We start from the raw sequence: 27,419 nt of genomic DNA, 5'->3' as shown, positions 1-27,419 counted from the left end.
ACTTTTGGTGGAGTCTATCGGATTTTCCATGTATAATATCATGTCATCTGCAAAAAGCGAAAGCTTGACTTCGTCTTTGCCAATTTTGATGCCTTTGATTTCCTTTTGTTGTCTGATTGCTGATGCTAGAACTTCCAGCACTATATTAAACAACAGCGGTGACAGTGGGCATCCCTGTCGTGTTCCTGATCTCAGGGAAAAAGCTCTCAGTTTTTCCCCGTTGAGGATGATGTTAGCTGTGGGCTTTTCATAAATGGCCTTTATGATCTTTAAGTATGTTCCTTCTATCCCGACTTTCTCAAGGGTTTTTATTAAGAAAGGGTGCTGGATTTTGTCAAAGGCCTTTTCTGCATCGATTGACAGGATCATATGGTTCTTCTCTTTTTTTTTGTTAATGTGATGTATCACGTTGATGGATTTGCGAATGTTGAACCAGCCCTGCATCCCAGGAATGAATCCCACTTGATCATGGTGAATAATTCTTTTTATATGCTGTTGAATTCGATTTGCTAGTATCTTATTAAGAATTTTTGCATCCATATTCATCAGGGATATTGGCCTGTAGTTCTCTTTTTTTACTGGGTCTCTGTCTGGTTTAGGAATCAAAGTAATACTGGCTTCATAGAATGAGTCTGGAAGTTTTCCTTCCCTTTCTATTTCTTGGAATAGCTTGAGAAGGATAGGTATTATCTCTGCTTTAAATGTCTGGTAGAACTCCCCTGGGAAGCCATCTGGTCCTGGACTCTTATTTGTTGGGAGATTTTTGATAACCGATTCAATTTCTTCGCTGGTTATGGGTCTGTTCAAGCTTTCTATTTCCTCCTGATTGAGTTTTGGAAGAGTGTGGGTGTTTAGAAATTTGTCCATTTCTTCCAGGTTGTCCAATTTGCTGGCATATAATTTTTCATAGTATTCCCTGATAATTGTTTGTATCTCTGAGGGATTGGTTGTAATCATTCCATTTTCATTCATGATTTTATCTATTTGGGTCATCTCCCTTTTCTTTTTGAGAAGCCTGGCTAGAGGTTTGTCAATTTTGTTTATTTTTTCAAAAAACCAACTCTTGGTTTCGTTGATCTGCTCTACAGTTTTTTTAGATTCTATATTGTTTATTTCTGCTCTGATCTTTATTATTTCTCTTCTTCTGCTGGGTTTAGGCTGCCTTTGCTGTTCTGCTTCTATTTGCTTTGGGTGTGCTGTTAGATTTTGTATTTGGGATTTTTCTTGTTTCTTGAGATAGGCCTGGATTGCAATGTATTTTCCTCTCAGGACTGCCTTCGCTGCGTCCCAAAGCGTTTGGATTGTTGTATTTTCTTTTTCGTTTGTTTCCATGTATATTTTAATTTCTTCTCTAATTGCCTGGTTGACCCACTCATTCGTTAGTAGGGTGTTCTTTAACCTCCATGCTTTTGGAGGTTTTCCAGACTTTTTCCTGTGGTTGATTTCAAGCTTCATAGCATTGTGGTCTGAAAGTATGCATGGTATAATTTCAATTCTTGTAAACTTATGAAGGGCTGTTTTGTGACCCAGTATATGATCTATCTTGGAGAATGTTCCATGTGCACTCGAGAAGAAAGTATATTCTGTTGCTTTGGGATGCAGAGTTCTAAATATATCTGTCAAGTCCATCTGATCCAATGTGTCATTCAGGGCCCTTGTTTCTTTATTGACCGTGTGTCTAGATGATCTATCCATTTCTGTAAGTGGGGTGTTAAAGTCCCCTGCAATGACCACATTCTTATCAATAAGGTTGCTTATGTTTATGAGTAATTGTTTTATATATCTGGGGGCTCGGGTATTTGGCGCATAGACATTTATAATAGTTAGCTCTTCCTGGTGGATAGACCCTGTGATTATTATATAATGCCCTTCTTCATCTCTTGTTACAGCCTTTAATTTAAAGTCTAGTTTGTCTGATATAAGTATGGCTACTCCAGCTTTCTTTTGGCTTCCAGGAGCATGATAAATAGTTCTCCATCCCCTCACTCTCAATCTAAAGGTGTCCTCAGATCTAAAATGAGTCTCTTGTAGACAGCAAATAGATGGGTCTTGTTTTTTTATCCATTCTGATACCCTATGTCTTTTAGTTGGCGCATTTAATCCATTTACATTCAGTGTTATTATAGAAAGATATGGGTTTAGAGTCATTGTGATGTCTGTATGTTTTATGCCTGTAGTGATGTCTCTGGTACTTTGTCTCACAGGATCCCCCTTAGGATCTCTTGTAGGGCTGGTTTCGTGGTGACAAATTCCTTCAGTTTTTGTTTGTTTGGGAAGACCTTTATCTCTCCTTCTATTCTAAATGACAGACTTGCTGGATAAAGGATTCTCGGCTGCATATTTTTTCTGTTTAGCACACTGTAGATATCGTGCCAAGCCTTTCTGGCCTGCCAAGTTTCAAAGGAGAGATCAGTCACGAGTCTTATAGGTCTCCCTTTATAAGTGAGGGCACGTTTATCCCTTGCTGCTTTCAGAATTTTCTCTTTATCCTTGTATTTTGCCAGTTTCACTATGATATGTCGTGCAGAAGATCGATTCAAGTTACGTCTGAAGGGAGTTCTCTGTGCCTCTTGGATTTCAATGCCTTTTTCCTTCCCCAGTTCAGGGAAGTTCTCAGCTATAATTTGTTCAAGTACCCCTTCAGCACCTTTCCCTCTCTCTTCCTCCTCTGGGATACCAATTATGCGTATATTATTTTTTTTTAGTGTATCACTTAGTTCTCTAATTTTCCCCTCATACTCCTGGATTTTTTTATCTCTCTTTCTTTCAGCTTCCTCTTTCTCCATAACTTTATCTTCTAGTTCACCTATTCTCTCCTCTGCCTCTTCAAGCCGAGCCATCGTGGATTCCATTTTGTTTTGCATTTCGTTTAAAGCGTTTTTCAACTCCTCGTGACTGTTCCTTAGTCCCTCGATCTTTGTGGCAAGAGATTCCCTGCTGTCCTGTATACTGTTTTCAAGCCCAGCGATTAATTTTATGACTATTATTCTAAATTCACTTTCTGTTATATTATTTAAATCCTTTTTGATCAGTTCATTAGCTGTTGTTATTTCCTGGAGATTCTTCTGAGGGGAATTCTTCCGTTTGGTCATTTTGGAGAGTCCCTGGAGTGGTGAGGACCTGCAGTGCACTTCCCCTGTGCTGTGGTGTATAACTGGAGTTAGTGGGCGGGGCCGCAGTCCCACCCGATGTCTGCCCCCAGCCCACTGCTGGGGCCACAGTCAGACTGGTGTGTGCCTTCTCTTCCCCTCTCCTAGGGGCGGGATTCACTGTGGGGTGGCGTGTCCCGTCTGGGCTACTTGCACACTGCCAGGCTTGTGTTGCTGGGGATCTGGCGTATTAGCTGGGGTGGGTAGGCAAGGTGCACGGGGGGTGGAGGGGCAGGCTTAGCTCGCTTCTCCTTAGGTGATCCACTCCAGGAGGAGCCCTGTGGCAGCGGGAGGGAGTCAGATCCGCTGCCGGAGGTTTGGCTCCGCAGAAGCACAGAGTTGGGTGTTTGCGCGGAGCGAGCAAGTTCCCTGGCAGGAACTGGTTCCCTTTGGGATTTTGGCTGGGGGATGGGCGGGGGAGATGGCGCTGGCGCCTTTGTTCCCCACCAAGCTGAGCTCTGTCCTCTGGGGGCTCAGCAGCTCTCCCTCCCTTTGTCCTCCAGCCTTCCCGCTTTCCGAGCAGAGCTGTTAACTTATGACCTCCCAGACGCTAAGTCGCGCTTGCTGTCGGAACACAGTCTGTCAGGCCCCTCCGCTTTTGCCAGCCAGACTCGGGGGCTCTGCTTGGCCGGCGAGCCGCCCCTCCGCCCCGGCTCCCTCCCGCCAGTCCGTGGAGCGCGCACCGCCTCGCCGCCCTTCCTACCCTCTTCCGTGGGCCTCTAGTCTGCGCTTGACTCCGGAGACTCCCTTCTGCTGATCCTCTGGCGGTTTTCTGGGTTCTTTAGGCAGGTGTAGGTGGAATCTAAGTGATCGGCAGGACGCGCTGTGAGCCCCGCGTCCTCCTACGCCGCCATCCTCCGGACTCCAGTATTTGCTTTATATTTAGGTGCTCTAGTGTTGCATGCATAGATATTTACAAATGTTATATCCTCTTTTTGGATTGATTCTTTTATCATTATGTAATGCCCTTCTTTGTCTCTTGCTACAGTCTTTGTTTTAAAGTCTATTTTTTCTGATATAAGCATTGCTACTTTAGTTTTTTTTCTACTTCCATTTGCATATTGTTTTTACATCCCTTCACTTTCAATCTGTATGTGTCTTTAGGTCTGAGGTGAGTCTCTTATAGGCAGTATATAGATGGATATTTTTTTCCCCATTTTACCTCCTTAAGTGATTTGACTGAAGCATTTAGGCCATTTACATTTAAAGTAATTATTGATAGTTATGTACTTATTGCTATTTTGTTAATTGTTTTCTTGTTTTTATAACTCTTGTGTTCCTTTCTTCTCTTGCTCTCTTTCTTTGTGATTGATGAGTATTATATTTGGCTTTTTTTTTCTTTTTTTTTTTTTTGTATGTCTATTATAGGTTTTGGGTTTGTGGTTACCATGAGGTTTATATATAACATCCTAAGTATATAGTAGTCTTTATTAAGTTGATGGTCATTTAAGTTCAAACACATTCTAAAAAAAATTATTTTTTTTTACTCCCTGCTCCTTGTTTTATGTATATGCTGTATTACTCCTTTTGTTTCCATGCAGAACAACTTTAGCAGTTGCCTGCAGGCACCTGAGCTCACTGCCAAACAGGGAATGGGGGACAAAGGGTACAACAAAGCCATTCTGTGGGAGCATTGCTGAGGCTTGGCTGAACTGAGAGGCTTTAAGACAGAAAGTGTGGAGAGGAAAAAGGGAAAGATACAGCTGCCATGCTTCGATTCATGACAGCTATGAGGCTATTTAAAAAAAATTTTTTTTAATGTTTGTTTAGTTTGAAGAAGGAAAGACAGAGCATGAGCAGGGGATGGCAGGGAGAAAGGGAGACAAAAAATCCAAAGTAGACTCTAAGGTCTGAGAGGTCCGGACAGAGCCTGACGCGGGGCTTGAACTTACGAACCATGGGATCGTGACTGGAGTTGCAGTTTGATGCTTAACCTACTAAGCCACCCAGGTGTCCCGAGGCTGTTTTAATTAACATAAAATTTGGTCAGTACCATATTTGAGTGTGTGTGTTTTCCTATACTGTTTTTAAAAATGATGAAGGAATATTTGAAATAGGAAATTCAAATAAAACATTCATGACATCTCTGAAAGTCATTAAGATTTGTTAACCTTTAAAATGGATTATCAAAGACCTTGATGACCTTTCCTGTAAACAACGAATATTCATTCATGAAGTATTCATCCAGTACCTTCTGTATGCAAGGAATCAATGAACAGAATCAACATAAATCCCTGCCTTCATGAGGAAAGGCAATCAATAAACATAATAAAGTTAATTATATAGAACAATAGAAGGTGAAAAGAGATATAGAAAGGGTATGGCCAATGAAGCCCTGGAAAAGTGCGATTTTAAATAAGATGGTGAGGATGGGCTTTGTTGAGAAGGTGATACTTAAAGACTTGAAGAATCCGACTTCAACTCAGGTCACGATCTCGCGGTCTGTGAGTTCGAGCCCCGCGTCGGGCTCTGGGCTGACGGCTCAGAGCCTGGAGCTGCTTCGGATTCTGTGTCTCCCTCTCTCTGACCCTCCCCCGTTCATGCTCTGTCTCTCTCTGTCTCAAAAATAAGTAAGCGTTAAAAACATTAAAAAAAAAAAAGACTTGAAGAAGATGAGAGAGTGAGATATGGACATATGTGGTTGAGGAGAACTACAGGCAGAAGGAACATGTCTGGCATGTTTAGGGACACATGGGGGCCAATGTGGCTGAAGCTGAGTGGAGTGAGAGAGTACACTAAAAGATGAAATCTGAGAGATGAGGGGGCTAAACCGTGTTGGGCCATGTAGAACATTGTAAGTATCTGGGCTCTCACTCTGAAATAAGAGACTTTGATAAGTGTGGAGTGGAGGAGTGACATGATCTTGTGGTTTCAAGGGATCACATTGGGTGTGTAGAGAAGAGACTGTAAGGGGCAAAGGCAAAGGTAAGGAGGCCAGATAAGAAGCTATGACATAATTCTGGTGGTGGTTTCATTCAGAATGGTGGCAGTGCAGGTGGTGAGAAGTGGCTGAGCAACACACTTCCAAAACTTAGTGGCTTGGAACAGTTTATTATTTATCATAAATCTGTGGGTTGACCAGATGGTTCCCATGATGGTTTCTTCTGTACTCATATGGCTACATTTGCTGGAAGGCTGTCTGGATTGAAGGTTCAGGATGGGTTAGCTCACATGCCAGAGATCCTTGGCTTTCCTGTCCTCAGCCTCTAATCCTCTAGAACTAAACCAGCCTCCTCATGTGGTGGATTCAGGACAGTATTCCAGGAGAGGGAACGTGGATATTGCAAAGTACCTACCTCCAGGTCACATATTACTTCTGCCACATTCTAGTTTTCAAAACCAGTCACATGGGTAATCCAGATATAACCAGTGGAGATACAGACTCCCTCTCTTAATGGGATAAGCAGCAACATCACATTGCAAAGGGACCTGCATAGCAGGATAGAGGGAATTTTTCAATTCACCAAAAAGTATTCAGCGTTATATGAGTATAGGTTGGATATATGATATGAGAGAAAGAAAAGCATCATGGATAACTCTGAAGTTCTTTATTTTACCGACAAGAAAATAGAGTTGGTACAACTGAAATGGGAAAACTGAGGGTAGATTAAGTTTTGGGTGAGAAGAGCAAGATACAGGCAGAGGAACTGGAGGGTAGGCTCAATGCATCAGCATTCGACATGCAGCTTAATATTAAGTCAAAGGCTTTCTGAGGCAGCGTCTCCTGCCCTAGGCCAGGGTTAGTCTTCAAGATGGGGAGCTGGGTAAGCAGAGGATGCAAGTAGGTGGGCTTGAATGGAAGAAGGATGAGAGAAAGCCTCTGCATTCCAGGAAGTGAACTTGTTATATGTAGAAATGGTTTTCTGGGTATGGACAGAAGAGGTAAACAGGCAGATTCCAGATGCAGAATCCTAAGAGTTTCATAAGAAAACCCAGGGGTATTCTGTTTCCTACAGAGACTGACAGAACAGTCTTGAGGAAGAACTGAGAAAAGCTCTTAAATAACCATCGCTCATTGAGGACATAGAACTTTTAACAGAAAGAGATATAGGCAAGAGCATGATAGATTGAAAAAAATTTCCTATTGCCAAGCCAGGGAAGAGCCTACAGCAAAGCTGCCCCTGAGTCTTATAAATGTGAATATGACCCATAATTTAAAGACAACTTTTTTGAGTGGGGAGAAATCTCAGGGGGAAATCTTTGATTTTTCCTTTAGGCATAAAAAGACCATGAATTGTATCCAAGGAAGATAGTATTTTGCACTCTGTGCTCTGTGAGTCTTTAGTGGGAAGCCTCTACGTATAAGGATGTGTCTATGCTGTGTCTGGGTGTATTTGTATGTATGATTGTATTTGTGAGTCCTGGCAACTTTATATATGGAAATATTGGCAACTGCTCTGATTGACCTTTGCTTAAGTCAAGGACTCTGATGTTGAAGAGAGAGAAGCCGGTCACTCCTCACGCTGGTGCACATTCTTGGCTACATTTTACAAATATGCTGTAAAAGATGGAATATATTCTTTTCTGGCTGGTTTGACAGTCTACCCAAGTGTAGGAGGATAGATTCCATGACCTTTGAAAGTCAATTTTCTTCCCAAGATTTTACATTCCAATTATGTCTGATAGACTATTTAAATAAATGATGTTTTTTCTATTAGGCAAGAAAATTGACTGGAATTCATTCTATTTGAGCTGTAAAAATTTGAAAATAGGTCAACTCTTAATTATCCAGGGTAATAGGGAACATCTTGGATGGATTATCCTAAACCACAGGTAATTAACAAAATGTGCAAATTAGGCACTGATTCATAGCATTCATTAAAATTTACATTTAAACTACTACTTAAGCAGCATACATTTGTAGATGAGCAAATCAACATGGTAAAAATAATTTTAAGACGAATACAGACATTTTAAAGAAAACGTAGTTGAAAATATTGCTGGCAGACTGGACAACCTGAAATATTTTGTATTTTAAAATTCAAAACATTTACCTAGAGCTTCACAGGACACTTGGCAGTTTTTATCATCCCGTTTTTATAAAAGCAAGGGAGAGATCAACAGAGGCCTCCCATTTCCTGGAAACTGCCTGGTGGCCCAGGGCCACGGAACCCTGCTTTGGGTGTAGTTTTTGGGCCTATGGGGCCACTGCTGTCTCTGTCCCATGAACTTCCATTAAAGATCCGATAGTAACACAAAGGCTAGGGCAAGTGGGGAAGTGAGGAGAAACTAGAGACATGAGTAGTAACAGGACAATCCTTAACTGATTATCAAAACCACAACTCTAGTGGCAGTCCTGTGTTATCCTCAATTTTTCAGCAAAGCACTTGGCCTAGAAAGCTCTGTTATTCTGACAAATTACTGTTCAATCTGTTGAGTTACTTTTTATTATTATTCTAACATTATTTGCTGAAATAATTGGCGATATTAGCACTTTTATTTTTACTGATGATGGTTTATTGAGACATATAATGCGCCCAGCATTCCACTGGGCACTTTGCTAGTGTTATCTTCTCCTTTACTTCCTACAGCAGCTCTATGCAGTGAGAATAATTCCCATTTTACAGCTGATCCACAGAGAAGTTTATGGCAGCATGTAGTGGAGTTTAGGTTTAAACCCAGACTTTTCTGTGTCATGCCAAAGCCCATGCTCTTTCTACCAGGCCACTGGTTTCTTTCTATTGCTCCTACCTCCTGACCAACAGAGCATGTATCTCTTGGGAACTTGTTGGAAATCTAAATTCTCAAGCCTCACTGTAGACCTACTGAGTCTGAGGTTGGGGCCCAGCGAACTGTGTCTTCACAGGTCTTAGGAATCACTTTTCACAGGTAATTCTGACGTATGCTCAAATTGGAGAACCATCATACTATGCCACGCTTCCTTAAAAGGACCTTTATTATTTTTAACTAGAGGTGGAACTTATTGCAACTGTTCCATGAGAAAGGAAGTCAATGGTCTAAATGAGCTTCTCAACTGGACTTTCGGGTTGAAGTGAACATTGCCAATTTTCTTACTAGGAGTAGCCAGGAAAGACTTCCTCAAAATCATTTGAGGAGAATATTGCATAGTCTATCTAAATCGGTGGTCTCCAAAGTGGACTCTGTGCAATCTAGGGGTTTGCAGGGCCATTTATGGGGTGGTAGGAAGAAAATTTCTATTTTTATTTGTATCTAAAAATAAGAACAAAATAAAGTTTGCTAATATTTAATATGGATTGAGAGTAACACATGCACGAATAGACACGCATTAGTGTGGGTATGGGGACCCCCACATGCCCAGGCTTGCCTACTGTTGTTCTACCCTTTTTCTCTATTATGTGGCAACCAGCTGTGTACAGGTGTAACCCATCAGCCTCATGCTTCTGCTGCTCTGTCTCTCACTTATTATTCCGGTCCTTCTCTACCCCGGTCCGGTTATTCTCAAGCATGCACAAATGGGTAGTATAAGGACTTGACTCAATGTAAGCCAGCAGCCAGTGAATAAATAGTTGCCTTTCCCAAGTCCCATATGGACAGTTTTTTTTTTTTTTTTTTTTTTTGGGGACAGAGAGAGACAGAGCATGAACGGGGGAGGGGCAGAGAGAGAGGGAGACACAGAATCGGAAACAGGCTCCAGGCTCCGAGCCATCAGCCCAGAGCCTGACGCGGGGCTCGAACTCACGGACCGCGAGATCGTGACCTGGCTGAAGTCGGACACTTAACCGACTGTGCCACCCAGGCGCCCCACCATATGGACAGTTTTGAAGTGCATTCTGCATGGCTTCTCACAGGGTCCCCAGCATAACTCTAACCTCATTGACTCATAGTAGTAACAAGTTCAATTTTGCAACTTTGGATTGACCTTTGAGCCTTTCCTTTTTTCCTTTTTCCAGTGCGTTCCTGTTCTTTTTGGTGAAATCATTTGTGAAAATAAGCTCCCTGTAGAGAGGCCATTGTCTTAGACTCTTGGGAAAAGAATCCAGGCTGAGAAGGTGCATGCTAAAACATCTTTATAAAAGGATTTAAGATAAACATTTTGGAGATTGCTGGTCTAAAACATTACCAATGTTTTAAAGAAATGGACCATCAGAGGATAGTCTAATGCTTGTATATGTGCTATACCTCTATGAATGTGTGCCTATTTCATGGGCATATTATCTATAACTCTAACCCCCTTTCTCCCACTCAAGAAAGCATATTAGATACAAGTCAGTAAAAGTATCGTTATTATGGTGATATTCTTAAATTTATTTCAGTTTATAGAGAGATAGCTAATCAAATGTAGGCATTAGTACTTTATCATTAATGCCAAATTTCATACCTTGATAACTGTTTGTAATGCATAGATGTGGTGTGAGCCTTTGGTTGAAATCTCTGTCTAAAGAGACTTGAAAAGGCTTTAAAGCAAACACACCCAGGTCTAGAGCCTGGAACTTCATGCATGCCAACAATTATTTTCATATTTCAACAACTTCTTATTTATTTGTCAAGTGTAACAGTGTTGTGCTGGAGGATAGGAAGTTTTCACCAGTTTATTTCTTGCTTAAAAATATCTTGGGGATGTTATGAGAAGGGTACCTCACCTCTGGGTATTTTCCCACAAAATTCATAACCTCTGCTTAATCATGAGAAAACCTCAGACAACCCAACTGAGAGACATTCTATAAAATAGCTGTTCATTCCTTAAAAAGTATCAAGATCCTGAAAAATAAGGAAAGACAGAGAATTGTCGTTGTCTAGGGGAGATTAAGGAGGCATGATGGTTAAATGCTCTGTGGCATCTTGGATTGGATTCTGGGACAGACAAACAATGCTGGTGTAAAAACTGGGGAAATACAAGTCAAGTCTGTGGTTTAGTGAATAGCGCTGTACCAATATTAATTTCTTAATTTTCACAGATGTGCCATCATTTTCTAACATTAGGGAAAGCTGGGTGAGGGGTATATGGGAATACTCTGTACTAATTTGGTAACTTGCTGTAAACCTAAAATTGTTTCAAAGAAAGTTGAAAACAAACAACTCAGGTAGACTAAATTCTGGCTCTGTGGGCAGAATCTTGCTTATAGGTCCCAGTGAGAGAATCCTTAAGGAAACATGTCTGTAAAAGTATATGTATAGAGAAATGACATCTACACAGGCAAATGAAAGCTCTCAACTGAGTTGTCAACACTAGAGAAAGCCTATTTGTACCATGAAGACCCAAAGCCTATTTTTCCCCTTATTTAGAGATTTTGGGGGGTGGGTAATAGAATTATCTAATTACCTCTAAGATGCCACTTAGCATTGCCAACGAATCTAACGCTGTTTCTTCAGGAGGTTAAATGGCGGGATCATCATCTTTTGTAATTATTTTTCTATTAGCAACTCTCAGAACATAACTTTTGCTTTTGCCCATGAGATGACAAACACTTAAGAGATGAAACCCCGGCTCTTAGAGATGCAACCCTTAATTTCGAACCAAGCATTTAATGAGTAAGAATTCTGCAAAGCTGCAAAATGTGCCCTTGAGAACCTCTGACAACTAAATATTCTGTGGTTTCAACTGATAATCATGCTGTCAGTTAAGCATTTTGCATTTTAAAAACAGCTGGATATATATATTTTTCTCTATGAATTTCTGTGAAGGGATTTTGATGCAGGAACTTTTTAAAAGATGGCTTACCACCGGCCGGGAGGCATCAATAATCACTAAGGTGTTGTATGGTAACTACCTGTTCTGCTCGAATTGAGAACGGTATATCTCATGGGAATCATTGGGTCAATGGTGAACTCTGCAAGGTGTATTTTTGGACTCATTTCCATATTAACCCCAAATATGTGCTTAAAAACCTTTTGGGGCCATATTCACAAAAAGCAACATTTCTGAATCATGAAATTAGGTATAATGGGAGCTTAAACTTGGTTCAAATAAATTTTCCATTTTAAGCCTTCTTTTAGAAACCTGGCTGTGATAAATGCCAAGGGAGTCCATGCCAGTTCTCGGCAGTAAGCCTGCAGAGGCGCCGGGTTAGCATAATGCGATCATTATGTTATATGACTGGATATGTGTAAACAGATCCATCAAAACCCGTCTGTTGTTAGATAGGTGACAAAACTATATCAAAATATGTGGCACCTATCCCAGACGGTTTTGTTTTCTCCATCACAAATTTGATATCAAAGTTGCATGGCGCTTGATCATGGACAATTAAAATGAGGGGAATTATGGAGAGAAGGAAGATCTCTGAAGTCTGTCTTGAGATGTCTTTCAGCCAGAACCAAAACTGACCTAGGGGAAAAAACCAAAAATTTGCCTGTTACGTTGCGGTGCCTGGGTGGCTCCGTTGGTTGAGTGTGTCCGACTTGATTTTTGCTCAGGTTATGATCCCAGGGTCATGGAATCGGGTCTTGTGTGGGGCTCTGCGCTGAGCGTGGAGCCTGCTTAAGAGGCTCGCTCTCTCCCTTTGTACTCTCCTCTGTGCACTCTCTCTCCCTCCCCCCTCCCGCTCCCTCTCTCTCTCAAAAAAATTGCCTATTATAACTTGTATTTTTAATGCATAGTGGACCCTTGGAATTCACAAATTGAAATTTGTGATTTTGACTAGCAGAAAACAAGAGTGGGGCTGCTGTGTTGCATATGTAACATGAACGGCAACCCAGAATTGTGCAACACAACCCCCTGCTCTAAAGCCTTGTCTCTCCTCTGTTATCCTGGTGCTGAGAGACAACTTGGAACCCCAGTGCAGTGGTGTGCCAGGGAGACTCTTTTAGCTGGTGAATATGCCTCGTTCACCACCCCACAACCACATCTTGTGACTTGTTATATATGTAGACACACCCAGGAAGTGATTGTGAAAGTTGATTTAAAAAGAAATCCAAGTGCCGACACTAGTGATAGAAGAGAAGAGGAAGCTAATCAGTTGGAGGATAAAAAATTGTAAAGATGAATTTGGCAGGTTGTGAAGGCTTCACCCCTCACAAATGTCAAGAACTTGCTCTTCAGAACATAAAATGTAGCATATAATTTTCTTGGTTGTCTGAGAATAATAATAGTCAATCAGTGAGTGTAACACTGAACTACTAATTTTGGTCTTAGCGTAGTGTCAGATGCCAAGGATCAAGGGAAACAAGGACCGGCCATTGCATGAATCTTCAAATGCCTTCAAATTCTGGGAGAGGGAGACAAAAGTAATCTAGAGGAGACAAGTCAAGAACAATAACTGCATTGTTTTAAGAGGTTGGCTGGGGTGGGGCAGCGGGGGGTAGGGCACTGAATCAGGAGTCAGGAGTAGTGAGTTCAGTTCCAGCTCTTAGAATAATCCTCTTCGATTCCTTCCAGAGGTCAACAGGCCCCAGTTTAAACCCAAGAGCCTCATAGATCTATAATTTATTGCCCAGACTGGGACACTTTTGAGAGTGAAAGTGGGCTTCATGAATATTTATCCTAAGATGACTGGAATACACTGGGACTGTCCTGGGCAAACCAGGATGCAAATGTATCCTAACTCCTGTACTTCTGGCCTGTGGCTGATCGTCTCTACAGATCTCTTCCAAGTGAAACTTCTTCCTCCTTGGAGCATATGTGTGCTTCTATTGAGTGATAGATGCTTATATACATTCCTTGCTTATATGCAAGGAAATAATGTACCTATCTTATTTGAGAATTTTGGAAATCAGTCCTTATTTTTATATTTTAATAGGAACATTCCATTAATAGGAACATTTAGACTGAAAAGGAGAAAACCAGCAACCTGAGGGAGGTATTTTGATCCAGACGAGGTCTTCGGGTTGCTTTCAAATCCCCCTGCCTAGGCAGCATCTGAGCAACCTATTGAAAAACATCACTGCCATAAATACCACTAAAATGAATTCAAGGAAATTGCTTTTTAGATTTTACCCTGATAACAGTATACCCCCATCAGCAAATACCTATGTGCTTATGCTCCACAGTGGGCTTTGCTGTGTGCATGACACGTACGTAGCTTATATATGAAACTTGCTTTTTAAAACGTAAGATGGTGGGACGTCTAGGTGGCTCAGTCGGTCGAGTGTCTGACTTCAGCTCAGGTCATGATTTCCCTGCTTGTGAGTTCAAGCCCCACGTTGGACTCTGTGCTGATAGCTTGGAGCAGAGCCCGGAGCCTGCTTCAGATTCTGTCTCTGTCCTTCTGCCCCTGCCCTGCTCACGCTTTGTCTCTCTTTCTCTCTCTCAAATATAAACTAAAACATAAAAAAATAAACGTAAGATGGAGTAGCGTATGCTAAATGTTTGTTAGTGAAAATAAGAACCATGGGACCTCGGAAAAGAGAGAGAGGGATATCTTAAATTTTGCATGGACAAGGAAGGTGGATAGGACTTACGTGGGGTATGTGGCATGTAAGCATGTGTGGTGGTAAGGGTGGGGACGGCAACCAGACTGACTAGTTTTCACTTAATCCATCAGAACATGAAAAACTCTTTTCTCTGAATGTGGCTTGCCAAGTTCTATAAAACTGAATCCCATTTTCCCCTCGGAAATTAGATCACCTCAAAATGGGGAAGTTGAATCTGCAAGATAGATTTGATCACCAGTCCATGCATTCCGGGTGTGCGTCACCCCTGACTGAAGTGAGTGTGCTGAAGCTAGTTTGGGAGAGATCCTTTTGTCTAAATGGTGCTTAGACATAACAGAGTAGCCTCAATGATGTGCTCTTTATTAAGGTAATTTGTAGAGAAGCTTCGTGTGTGAATGTGTTGTGTAGTAAATCCACAGCCGACTGCAGATTTATGAACTTCGTTATCCTGCTGTACAGATAGCACCTCCATTGAATTTAATGAGCTGAAATAGGTGAACAGTTCATTCTAATCTGCTGGTGCCTGGGACTCCTGTAGTCCCTGAAATCGTAGAACATATGTCCTTCTCTTGTTTTAAAAACCAAAGGTGCCTTTCTGATAAGCAAGCCTCTCTTGAGGGTAACGACAGGGAGTGATTTTGAAGATGTTTCCTTTGGCGCCTCGATCGAAAGCTAACCTGAGGCAGCTACCTGTTGCAGAGCTGTGAGGTGATTTGTCAAATCCAACATCCATGGACGATTTGCTTTAACTGCTTCTTGTTCCTTTGCATGAGTTTATTACCTTCACAATGCCTTAGATTTTCTCACCCATATGTTTCCTTTACTGTTAGGAACAAACAAACTCTCTTCTATAGTCCTTTACATAATAACTTTAAATTGGTTCTACCATGTTTATCATAATTAGATGAAATGTTCATGAAAGACATACCTACCAAGTCTAACTGAAGTTCCTGCCATATTATAAAACGACTAATGAGTGGGGCGCCTGGGTGGCTCAGTCGGTTGAGCGTTCGACTTCAGCTCAGGTCACGATCTCACGGTTAGTGAGTTCGAGCCCCGCGTCAGGCTCTGGGCTGATGGCTCAGAGCCTGGAGCCTACTTCCGATTCTGTGTCTCCCTCTCTCTCTGCCCCTCCCCCATTCATGCTCTATCTCTCTCTGTCTCAAAAATAAATAAACATTAAAAAAAAACAAAAAAAAACAAAAAAAATCAAACGATTAATGAGTGAATTCAGGTAAAGGAGTATAGAGAATAAAACTTTTAAGGTCTCTAATGGAAGCTGGAAATCCTACAGGGCAGCATTTATAGGGAGAACCGTGGTGAAATAACACAACTGGTGTATATTAATGGCAGTGCTCATGACACTTCGGGACATTGTGTGTTTGTGTCTGTGTGTGGATGTGTGTGTGCACTCATGCGCAAGTCTGTCTAGGTTATTGCAAGACTTTTAGAATCAACCCAATCATGGCACCACCAAACCCATCCCAACACAATTATCCAAACAATGCTTAAGATACAATTCATTGTAGATGGTAAGAGAGTAAACACTTTCTAGATACAAGAAATTTCTAACTGGAAAAGTTAATGTTTACAAAGGTGACTTTGATGGGTTAAATGTAGAACACACTCTTCTGTATTGTGAAGGATAGACATGAGGACTATGTCCCTAGGCTGCTGACACCCTGACTGGCCTCCTTGACCACTGTCTACATTTCCTACTCCAAGGTCTTAGACTAAAGTCACTTAATGCCAACATCTAAATCTCTTTTTCTCTTCCTAAATCAGATTGTCAAATTAGAGTCTTCTTAAAGTCTCTTTGATTAGGGAGACTTTAAAAAGTTAATTGACTTAGGACCAGATTTTGGCCTGATCAGAACTTGTTCTGGCTCTTACCCTATTCCCAGTGACCTAGTTCCTATCTTGCATTGTATTTACTGATATGATCCCTATCTGGCCCTTATATACTTTCCATCCTGCCTTCTCTATGGGCTGCCATTGCCAGTCTCTTGAAGCTTGTTCCCACTCACCAGTGGGACCGTTTGCTGCCCAAGTCTTTTTGCTGGCAGCTAAGCTACCACCTGGACACCTGGTTATCCCTTACTTCCAGGTGGAAGACACCATGTCCACCTACTGATTTTTATTTCTTCCTAAAGATTGTTTTCGGGTTGTCCTTTGGTTACCTCCGTTGCCCTGGCAGGTCTTCAGCTCCTGCTTATTCTAGGACGGGCTTGCCTGCGCGCCAAGCACAATAACTAGCTTATTCTGCTATAGACCTGATGCAGCTGCAATCAGGAACCTGGGTGTAAGGGGTGGGGAAGCAAGGCTGCAGTACAGTAATTAAACAAATCCAAAAACAAATTGAATAAGAAATAGTTGCTTAATCTTTAAAGCTGGTGCTTAAAGTAAAGTAGTCTTAATTAGAGGAAAAGAGGAGATACACGAAAATTATTTAAAAAATCTGAATTATCTGAGCCTTTGAGGCAAAGTTTTCAGAAACTGATGGCAATGACTATTATGGTTAATTTCCCTTCAGAACTTATGGATTTACTCTTCCTTGATATGGAAATATCATTAGCAGTACTCTTAGGTTGATCAGCTATAATTAGGATAATTTTTTTGCCTCACAAATGAAATAAAAAGAGATTTTTTCCCCCCTCTAGGATTACTGGGCAAAAAACTGAATTGCAAGTGGAAGGAAGGAAATCATTAAAAATAAATGTGTATGTGTGAGTAAACAAAAATGGAAAAGCTTGATAATGGGAGTAGCAGATAATGCACATAAATGCTATTCTTCTTCTTATTTTGGGGTGGAACATTTTGTTTTAATCACTTAATGTATGCCTGTGTTATAGAAATCAGAAAAGATTGGGGCACCTGGGTGGCTCAGTCGGTTAAGCGTCCAACTTCGGCTCAGGTCATGATCTGATGAGTTGATGAGTTCAACTCAGTTGATGAGTTCAAGCCCTGCATTGGGCTCTGTGTTGACAGCTCAGACCCTGGAGCCTGTTTCGGATTCTGTGTCTCCCTCTCTCTCTCTGCCCCTCCCCCGCTCACACTCTGTCTCTCTGTTTCTGAGAAATGAATAAACCTTAAAAAAATTTTTTTTTAGAAATCGGAAAAGACAAAAAGTAAAGAATGAAAAGTGAGTCTCCTATACACCTTTTTAATTGCACTATGTTGCCTTCCCCAGAAACCACAATTACCTATACCTTCATTTGTGTGTATGCCTTAATACACACATATGAATTAAATATTTGAATGGATTTGTATTTAATTGGTATTACAGTCTCTAAGGACCAAAAGACTCTTGTCAAGATATTTAGTAAAAAAAAAAAAAAAAAAAAAAAAAAAAAAGTAATGTCAGGCTTTTGTGTTAAACCTTGTTAGAAATCTATTTCTTTAGAGTCTCATCTTTGAGTTCCAACCATATGCCATCATTACTGTAGATAACATAAATAAAATGATGGTTTGGTCGATCTTAACTACATCTGCCTGTTCCCTCTGGACAGATTCCTACTGACATGGTGCCTTGTGCTATTCTTGGCCACACAGTTTCTAATGTATTTTGATATAAACTAGTTTCCCTCTATCCTTGTGGTATAACAGTTATCCTGGGATTCCTGTCTCTCCATCACCCTGGAGATTCTCTTCACTCTTAGGTTGGGTGCATTATTTCTTAGGTTTTATAGATTCCTCTTTCTTAGTTTCTCTTTCCTTAGTTTACTTCCTCATTTTGGTGGAACACAACTAGCAGTGATTTCCAGAGAAGGGATAGATGACAGATCAATTTGATTACTTTGAGATCTGTATCTCTGTATTTCTTTATTTACTTTTCCAAACAACATGTATGGAGTTCTGTGTTGGAAATCTTTATCCTTCAGAATTTTGAAGATACTCTTCTATTTTCTTTGATTTGGCAGTGTTTCTGGTAAGTCAGAAGCCATTCAGATGCCTTTTGGGGGGCGGGGCATGTATGTGACCTGTTTTCTTTTGTTTTTTTGTGTTTTTTTTTTTTTAATTCCAGGATGCATTTATATCATTTCTGTGCCCTCAATGTTTTGAAATTTTACAATGATATGCTTTAGTGTGGGTCTATTTCCATTTATTGTGTTGAGCATTTTGTAATTCCTTTCAAGCTGGAAACTCAGGTCTATTAGTCCTAGGGGCTTTTCTTGAGTGATTTAATTTATGATATCCTCTCTCTGTCTCTCTCTCTCTCTCTTTTTTTTTCTCTCTGGAACTCTTATTCAAATTATCCTAATATTTGGATGCTAGTTCACCTGTATGTATGTTCTTTAATTTTTTTTCTATCTCTTCTTTTGTACTTTCCATCTCTTTATCTTGCATCTTTCCATCCCTGTACTTTCTTCATGATTTTCTCAAATGTATCCTCCAAACATTGTATGGATTTAAAAAAATTTCTGTTGTCCTGTTTTTAATTTCTAAGAGCTGTTTTTCTTTATAGTACCATACTTCATGGGTGTAGTATCTCCTCTTAATGCTCTGAGGATGTTAACTATATAGTATGTTTTTAAACTTTTTTTCTAAGCTTTTTTCAAGTTATTTTTTCTCAGTTGGTTTTGTCTTTATCTTTCTTGTTAACTGATTTCTTCAAACGTTCATTGATCTTTGGTTGTCTGCTAGAAATTAAAAGTGAGTCTAAAGCTCTTATCGACTGTGGGGCTTTGAGCTTCACTGTAAGGTGATTTGATGCTTATGTCCTTGTCACCTTGTTCTCTGAGGTTACCCAGAGTTTTCCCAGCTTGGCTCCTGCTTGGGGAATAGAAGTATGGCTCCCAGAGTCATGGAAAAGTAGGGCCGGGGGGCTGAAGGTTTTAGCACTTAGAACAAAGCATTGAATATGCATGTGGTAACTTTAAAAAAAAATTTTTTTAACGTTTATTTTTTGAGAGACAGAGACAGGACATGAATAGGGGAGGGGCAGAGAATGAGGGAGACACAGAATCCACTGCAGGCTGCAGGCTCTGAACTGACAGCACAGAGCCCGACATGGGGCTCGTACTCACAGACCATGAGATCTTGACCTGAGCCGAAGTTGGATACTTAACCAACTGAGCCACCCAGGTCCCCCACCTGTGGTACCTTAATTACCCTTTATATATGGTACATGGTTCCTTAGTTGCTTCCTAGTCAGTTCCTGGTTCAGAAATCCTGTTTAACTCATCAAGATGAGACTCCAGGAGTCTGCTGGCATTGAGAAGAGATAGTCATCCGTGAGCGTGTTGTGGGGAAAAGGGTGTACCTGCAACTCAAACAATTATAATACATTTTTCCTTCTTTTAGTTTCTGTCTCCTTTGCTCACTTATAGTTCTAGAAGTAGCTGGATTTTACAGTGTAAATTATGTTGCTTACCAGATTTCCCCACTATTGACTTCAGACACTCCTGCCTTAGGTCTGTAAGTCAATTTCCTTTCATGATCTGTTTTGTCTTCTAAAATTATGTCACTGTTTTCTCCAGTAATTCCCATCCTGGTGGATTTTTTTAAAATCCCGTTATTATAGTTTAATGGGGTTGGATAAAAAAGGGAAATTATATGCCATATTAAATCTTCCATCTACATGGGGAAGCCCATTAGTTGCTATTTAGGATGGTGGGTTTATGTTTGATTTTCATTTAATCTGCATATCTATATAATTTTTAAATGCTTATTAGTGTTTTACTTTGGTATAAAACAAAACACAATACAATAAGAATTATTTTGAAAATTATAAAAATTTTCCTGCTCCCCAAAAGAAAGTTACTTACTTGAGGTAAAATAAACAGTTACAGATAATGAAAGAGTGAAATCATGATATGATCACAATGTATGCGCTGCGGAACTGATTTGGGGCAGTCTGTCATAACATCCACTAGATGGTGCTGTTGACCAAGGTCAGCTTGGTTGTGGTTGGGTTTGGAAGAGATAAAATGGGTGTTTGAGGTCGGAAAGGGTTGAGAGACATCCTGTACCAATAACCTTTCTATGTATCGTCTTTATGTAAATAGTTTGGCATGCTTTCATTCTGATATACTTTGTCCATTCCCAGATAAGAATGAGTTTGGTGGCATTTTTCGGTTGTTGCTTGTATCAGCTACTCTGGGATTTTGCCTTGAAAGTAAAGGGGTCTAGTTTATTTAAATGATATATTCAGTAGGAACTCTATAAATGCGTTGAGAGAGCTTACTTTTGATAATAATGGAAATAATGAATGCAGAAGAAAAAGCTGATAAAATCCACCCACAGTTCTAAAATCTCATCGGTTAAAGTCTGGTCTTCTCTTCCTTGACATTTTATCTATTTCTGCTATGGATACCAGGTGGCTCTTGAATTACCCAATAATTGAAAAATATAGCAGGTTGGGGGGGGGGGGGGGTGGGCAATGCTGCAAGCTGGTGCTAAATATGACCTGAGGCTTTTATCCTTAAAATAAGTGAAATACCTCAGGGTTGGGAGCCCAACTGCTCACTATCTTTATGGATATGTATATATTTTTAACAGCTTTTGTTAAAAAGCAGATTTAGAGGCAGCTCTTGATGTCCATTTTTACCAATTTTCATCTGGTTAAATACTGAAATAGTTAAATGTAGCTTATGTTCAATTTCTATAAATCTGTACGGGGTCACGAAAGGACTCAATCTCTGCACGAAAAGGCCACAACACAGGCTCAATTTTATCATAGCTGATTACAATATGCTCCGTGCAGAATAATAGAATTCTCTGCACCTCAACAATTAAAAAATTTTACTTTTCTTTTTCTTTTTTTCCCCTCCATCATACTCTTTGTGGGAGAATAAGCTAATGCAGCTAGCGAGCAACAAATTAGCTGAAAGGTGTGTAAAGCAGGCTATGAGAGCTCAGGTGATGCTGAGGTGCAGAAAAGAAAAATAGGTCTAGAAATACAGACTATGCAACATATAAAAGAAGGCTAAAGAATTGAAAAATTCATTGCACAGTATATTGAAAGTGCGATTTTATTACTTTATCTCTTTCCTGCTGACCTTCCTTTTCACATTTATAATGGCAATTAAACAGGAGGAAAATGTTGGTTTGAGGCTAACTGCCCAAAATGAATTAAATTGAAAGGATAAATTAAAGATATAGTTCCTAATTATTTCTTGATAAGGCTTAAAGGAACTAGGAATCAGGCAAAGGAATGGGAACGATATGTTTGGCTTTTGGTGTTCTAGGCAGTTTATTTGTAGATTATGCGGTTGTGGTTCAAGGTACAAAACGTTGTCTCCTAAAATACCACCACCACTTGGAAGATGGGCTTTACGACTGGAAAATAGCCAGGGAAAAATGAATATATAGGCATGCATAGTGGATTCATACCTATATAAATATCCATGAATCTGAGGGTGAAGCAATGGTGAGTTCCCTCTGATTGATTCTTGATTTTTCTTACTCCCCCCCCCCCCCCCCCATATTGTTCATGGTTTTATCTTATTCTCCTGTCTGGGAGAATATTTAAACTTTGTTTTTCAACCATTCTTTGGAAATTTTCATTTCCATATTTATATATGGATAACATATTTTTAATTTCCAAGAACCTTTCTCTGATTATTTTTCTTCCCATAACATACACTTCTCAATTCATCTGAAGATATTAAAAGAAATTTGGGGCAGGGGAATTTTTCTTTACACACCTACAGTATCTCTTTTCCACCTGAATTCCTTGTGTGTGTGTGTGTGTGTGTGTGTGTGTGTGTGTGTAACTTTATCTTTTCTTACTCTATTCATGATTCTGAAGGCTTTCTAACTGAAATCTCATTTAATCTTTCAAACAACCTTGTGAAGTAGAAGTCTTATTATTCCCTTTTTACAGATATGAACACTGAGATGGGGAAAAAAAAGGTTAGTCTATGCACAGTCACACACTTAATAAATGTTGGAGTCAGGATGTGAACCCAGGCCGTCACTCTCAAGCATCTTGTGTCTTGTCTGCCTATATGTGTTTATTTATTTTTTATTTTTTAAGTTTGTTTATTTATTTTGAGAGAGAGAGAGAGGGGGGGAGTAGGGAAAGGCAGCAAGAGAGGGAGAGAGAGAGAATCCCAAGCAGGCTCCACACTGTCAGTGCAGAGCCCGATGTGAGGTTGGAACTCACCAACCACAAGATCATGACCTGAGCTGAAACCAAGTTGGATGCTTAACCGACTGAGCCCCTCAGGCACCCCTGCCCATATGTATTTAAACATGAAGTGCGAAAACGTTATGTGGGAACTCTTGCATAGCTAGGGCCACCCAGTTGCTGGGCTTCTCTGGAGGAGTGCAGAGCAGGAACCAGATGATTTGCTGATGGGTCCTGTATTGGTATCTGTAGATGTTCCTCAGAGAGAAACCCTCTGGTCTCCTACATTGTGGGATTGTGAGTCTGGGGATGATGTTGGTGTTCCCACCATTCAATAGGCAAGTGGTTTTCAGCCCAGTGCCTCATCCCTAACCTCTACTGTGCCAAGTTTTCCCAAATTTGGAGCCTTCAGCATAAAAACCCTCCTCCTGTGGTGGTAGAGGTGGAGTTGTCACCTGATTACATAAAATGAAAGAGGAGAACTGGAGGGTCCAAGTCTTTCTTATACAGATTCTCACTGACCTCATTTTCTGCCCATCTTCCACCCCGCTTTTAGAGGTGTCTGCTGCTTCCAGTTCGAGTCTGCCCAAAGTTCTGTGACATGAATTGGTGTCAGAGTTTCCTACTGCTGCTGGAACAAATGACCATACACTAATTGGCTTAAAATGCCACAAATTTAAGGGTACCTGGGTGGCTCAGTCAGTTAAGCGTCTGACTTCAGCTCAGGTCATGATCTCATGGCTCATGTTCGAGCCCCTCTGTGCTGACAGCTCAGAGCCTGGAGCCTGCCTCAGATTCTGGGTCTCCCTCTCTCTCTCTCTCTCTGCCCCTCCCCTGCTCATGTGCGCTCTCTCTTTCTCTCTCTGTCTCAAAAATAAATGAACATGTAAAAAACGATTCAAGTTTATATCTTACCGTTCTGGCAGTCAGAAGTCCATATTGAGTCTTAATGGGGCTAAAGCCAAGTGTTGACAGGGCCATGTTCCTTTTGGTGGCCCCCGGAGAGAATTTGTTTCCTTGATTTTGTCCAGCATCTAGAGGCTGCTTGCATTCCCTGGCGTATGGCCCCATGTCACACCAACTGCTGTTTCTGTCACGGGTCATGGGTCTCCTTCTCTGGCTCTACCTCTCCTGCCCCCTCCTGTGATTACCTGAGGCCACCTGGGTAATCCAGGATGCTGTCTTCATCTTCATACCTTAATCATACCTGCGAAGTCCCATTTGCCATGGAAGGTAACATATGATAGTTATGGGGATAAGAAGTGGATGTTTGGGGGGCCCTTATTAAGCTTACCACGGCCAGCCTGCTTCTTACCAACTTTCCCCCGACAGACAATTTGGTTGCAGTTTTGCTTCTCTGCGGTCAATTGCCACTCATCTATCTGCCTTTCATCCTCTGCATCGCTGTTGACATGTCTTATCTGCAGTCCTTTCATCTTCCAGTCTCTGTTTTTATGGGTCCATACCTTTTACAATCTTCTGTCGTTGTTGAGGTGTGTCAAGCTTCCATTTTGAGCTGGAAACCCTCGTCTGCTTTAGAGGTAAGCAATCTCAGATGCTGAGAAATTGCACGTCTTGCCCAAAGTTGTAAAGACAATTAGTGGCAGTAATGAACCTTTGTTTAAGAACAGAAACAATTCCAGTAATATAAAGAAAATGGAATTTCAAAGTTGAAATAGCACAGAAACCACATTAGTTCTCTGTGATAGATTTAGGGTATTGTTTTCCTCATCAGGAGATTTTTAGAGCTGACTTTTTTGTTATCATTTCAAAGATGTGAATGTTGCCATGTCTCACAGATCTATTGTGAGAGTTAATAGATGAAAGTTTCTTTGAAAGGCTTAGAGTGCTTCTATAGAAATACAAGAAACCCAGTGTTACTTAGCAAACTCTGGAAATATCCTCTCAATGCTCACTTGTAAAATAATCAGAAAATCTGAGTCCGGTATGGACAAGGAGTAACTTGGAATTCAATTTAATCAATTACTAGGACATTATTCAGAAGACTGTGGTCTACATTTTTAAGCACAGAATTGACCAAATTCTCTATTCCATAATTCAATAAATAGACTTAGCTTTCACTGGAGAGAAAGTAAACTATAAATAAAGAAATGAACAATAAAGTATTCCTAGGCATCTCTTCACTTTGGTGTCTAAAATAGAATTTCCAGGCAGACAATGCAATTATAATTGGTAAGGGTATATAGAATCCTATACTAAAGAATGCTAACTACATTTCCCTCATACTGTGTGCCTTTCAGTCTTCCTAAAAAGTGAGAAAAATGAAACTGGTGTCTTTATCTGCCTGGAGATTTGTACAGAAATGGGAAATCGAGCCAAATGTAGAAGTAGTTCTCATATCTTAGGTCTAGAGAGAGAGGGAGGGGGCAGAGAAAAGGGAAAGAGGGAAGGAGAAGAGAGTGAGGGAGAAGTAGGATGGGGAGGGGAAGGTTGGAGAGGCAGCTTTTGAAGATATCTCTTTGAATGAAAAAAAGTTGATTAATTTGCAAACCTTTGCTTTTGGAAGTCTACATCTCTGTCTTAATTAGTGATAATGAATCCTTCTCAAAGAAAGGTTTATGCCCTCTTCCTTTCCCTTCTCAATGGGCATTGTCACATTCTGTAAACCTATTTTCTGCAATAGGAGGTCACAGGTCATAGCATAGTTGATCATTCATGGTGGAGAAGAAGGAAGTATGGGAGTCCTTCTGAGCTAAGTTATTTTAGTGTCTTGCTAAGCACTTATTCCATGGCTCTTAGGATATGGCTCTTAGATGTGGTCATAGATTACTGTTAGTCACCTAACTCCTGTCAGATTCCAGAAAGGATTAGTACTATAAATGACCCTATGGTTCATATTTATTTATTTATTTATTTATATTTAAATCGAGACTCAACTCTGTTTTTTGTTTAACTGCAGCCTACAGTTCTTTTACTTAATAGTTGAGAAGAAGAGAATACCAATTTGCTGAGAGAGGAAAGAAAATATATTTACCAAAATCTTGTTGTTTTTACTGTATGTATAGACGCAGGTAGAAACTGGTGCTGATTTGGGTTTCTTTGTGGAAATAGAATTACATGGTGGAAGTGTGCTGAGAAGTGAGGTATGATAGGGTACAGGACACATTACCCCTAAATATGGCACCTTGAATATTTTTGTTTTTTTGAGGGAGAGAGCAAGTGTGTTTAAATGTGCATGTGTGAGTGGGAGAGAGGCAGAGAGGGAGACAATCCTAAGCAGGCTCCCTGCCCAGCACAGAGCTGGACACAGGGCCTCATCTCATACCATGAGATCATGACCTGAGCTGAAATCAAGAGTCTGACACTTAACTGACTGAGCCACCCAGGCGCTCCACATATTGAATGTTTTTAAGTTGAAGAAGTTTGAGAAAATGGCAGAAGCCACCATTCTCCTCTGAAATGGGTCATAAAAACCATCATGTGAGATGTGCCCACTCCATACCCAGAGGAAGGCAGCATCCTTATCTTTAAGAAGAGTGACACCAAGAAGAATTTGAATAAATATACCTTGCAAAGCTTCCCCCGGTTTACTACACTTACCTCATATTCTCTATCACATCTGCATGACTATCTACTCTCCATCAAACTTGGCATAAAAATCCTCAGGTGTAACTCTTTCTTCAGGTCTTCATTTCCACATTAAGGTTCTAATGTCATGTAAATCATATCTGATAAATGGGTATGCTTTTCTCGTGTTAATCTGTCTTTGTCAGTCTAATTTTTGACCCAGGCAGAGACCCTAAGAGGTTCCAGGAAAGCTTTTCCCTCCCCTGTAAGTGGATCCTTGAGTTGGGGTACATTTGGACCTTCAAAGATGGGAGAGTTTCTGTCCTCTAAGGACGAAAGCATATAAAGAAACACAGAAAAAACAATGCCCAACTTTAACCCATTTTCTGTGGAACTAGCCATTCTTTGACTTGCCTTGTCTCATTGACAGGTTGAGCAAGAACAGTGAGCTTATATGCTTGTAGATGAGCAGAAATATCAGAACTGTTTTCTCTTACCTATGTTGTAAGAACAGGAATGCAGGAGTATCAGGTTATGTAATGGGTAGTCTTTCTTTTTTAGTTTTTATTTTGCTTTATTATTTTTAATTTTTAAAAATGTTTTTATTTGTTTTTGAAGGAGAGCACTCACAGCATGAGTGGAGGAAGACCAGAGAGAGAGGGAGACACAGAATCTGAAGCAGGCTCCAGGCTCTGAGCTGTCAGCACAGAGCCTGATGTGGGGCTCAAACTCACAAACTGTGAGATCATGACCTGAGCCGAAGTCGGTCCCTTAACTGACTGAGCCACCCAGGTGCCCCTGGGTAGTCTTTCTTTAATCGTGCTCCTCCACTTCCAATGGCCCAAGATTTCTGTATATAAGTTAAAGAAACTAGTTTGATGTATCTAGGAGAAAAGACCAGATAATTTTCCTTTTGGCCTTCCATGTATGCAGACTCTCTAGATGAGGGTGATAATAATTCGTATTCATGGATGGCTCATCTAGTGCCATGGACTCTCCTGAGGCCCATTTCCCATGACACCTGTATGAAATATGTGTCTATATAATCCCCATTTTACAGACAGGAAATGAAGGCAAAGAAAATCCATTTGCTTGCTCCGGGTCACACAGCAAGGATGTGGTAGAGAACAGATTTGAATCCAAGCAGTATGGCTCTAGAAACTTTGCTTTTGACCACTATCCACACAGTCTTGTTAAAGGATGGAAGATACAAGAAATATTCTTTCACACACCCTGTGCTTTAGTCAAACTGACTTAGCTGTTCTTCCTGTACACAGCTTACAATTTTTCAATTCTGTACCTTTGCTCATGTTTTTCTCTGCTCAAAATACCTTTCTTTTCAAATACTATATTTCCTTCTGTTCTGTTAAAGCTTG

This window comes from Panthera uncia (assembly GCF_023721935.1).
Source record: "Panthera uncia isolate 11264 chromosome B3 unlocalized genomic scaffold, Puncia_PCG_1.0 HiC_scaffold_1, whole genome shotgun sequence".
Lineage (NCBI taxonomy): Eukaryota > Metazoa > Chordata > Mammalia > Carnivora > Felidae > Panthera > Panthera uncia.
Note: the sequence above shows the minus strand (reverse complement) of the source record.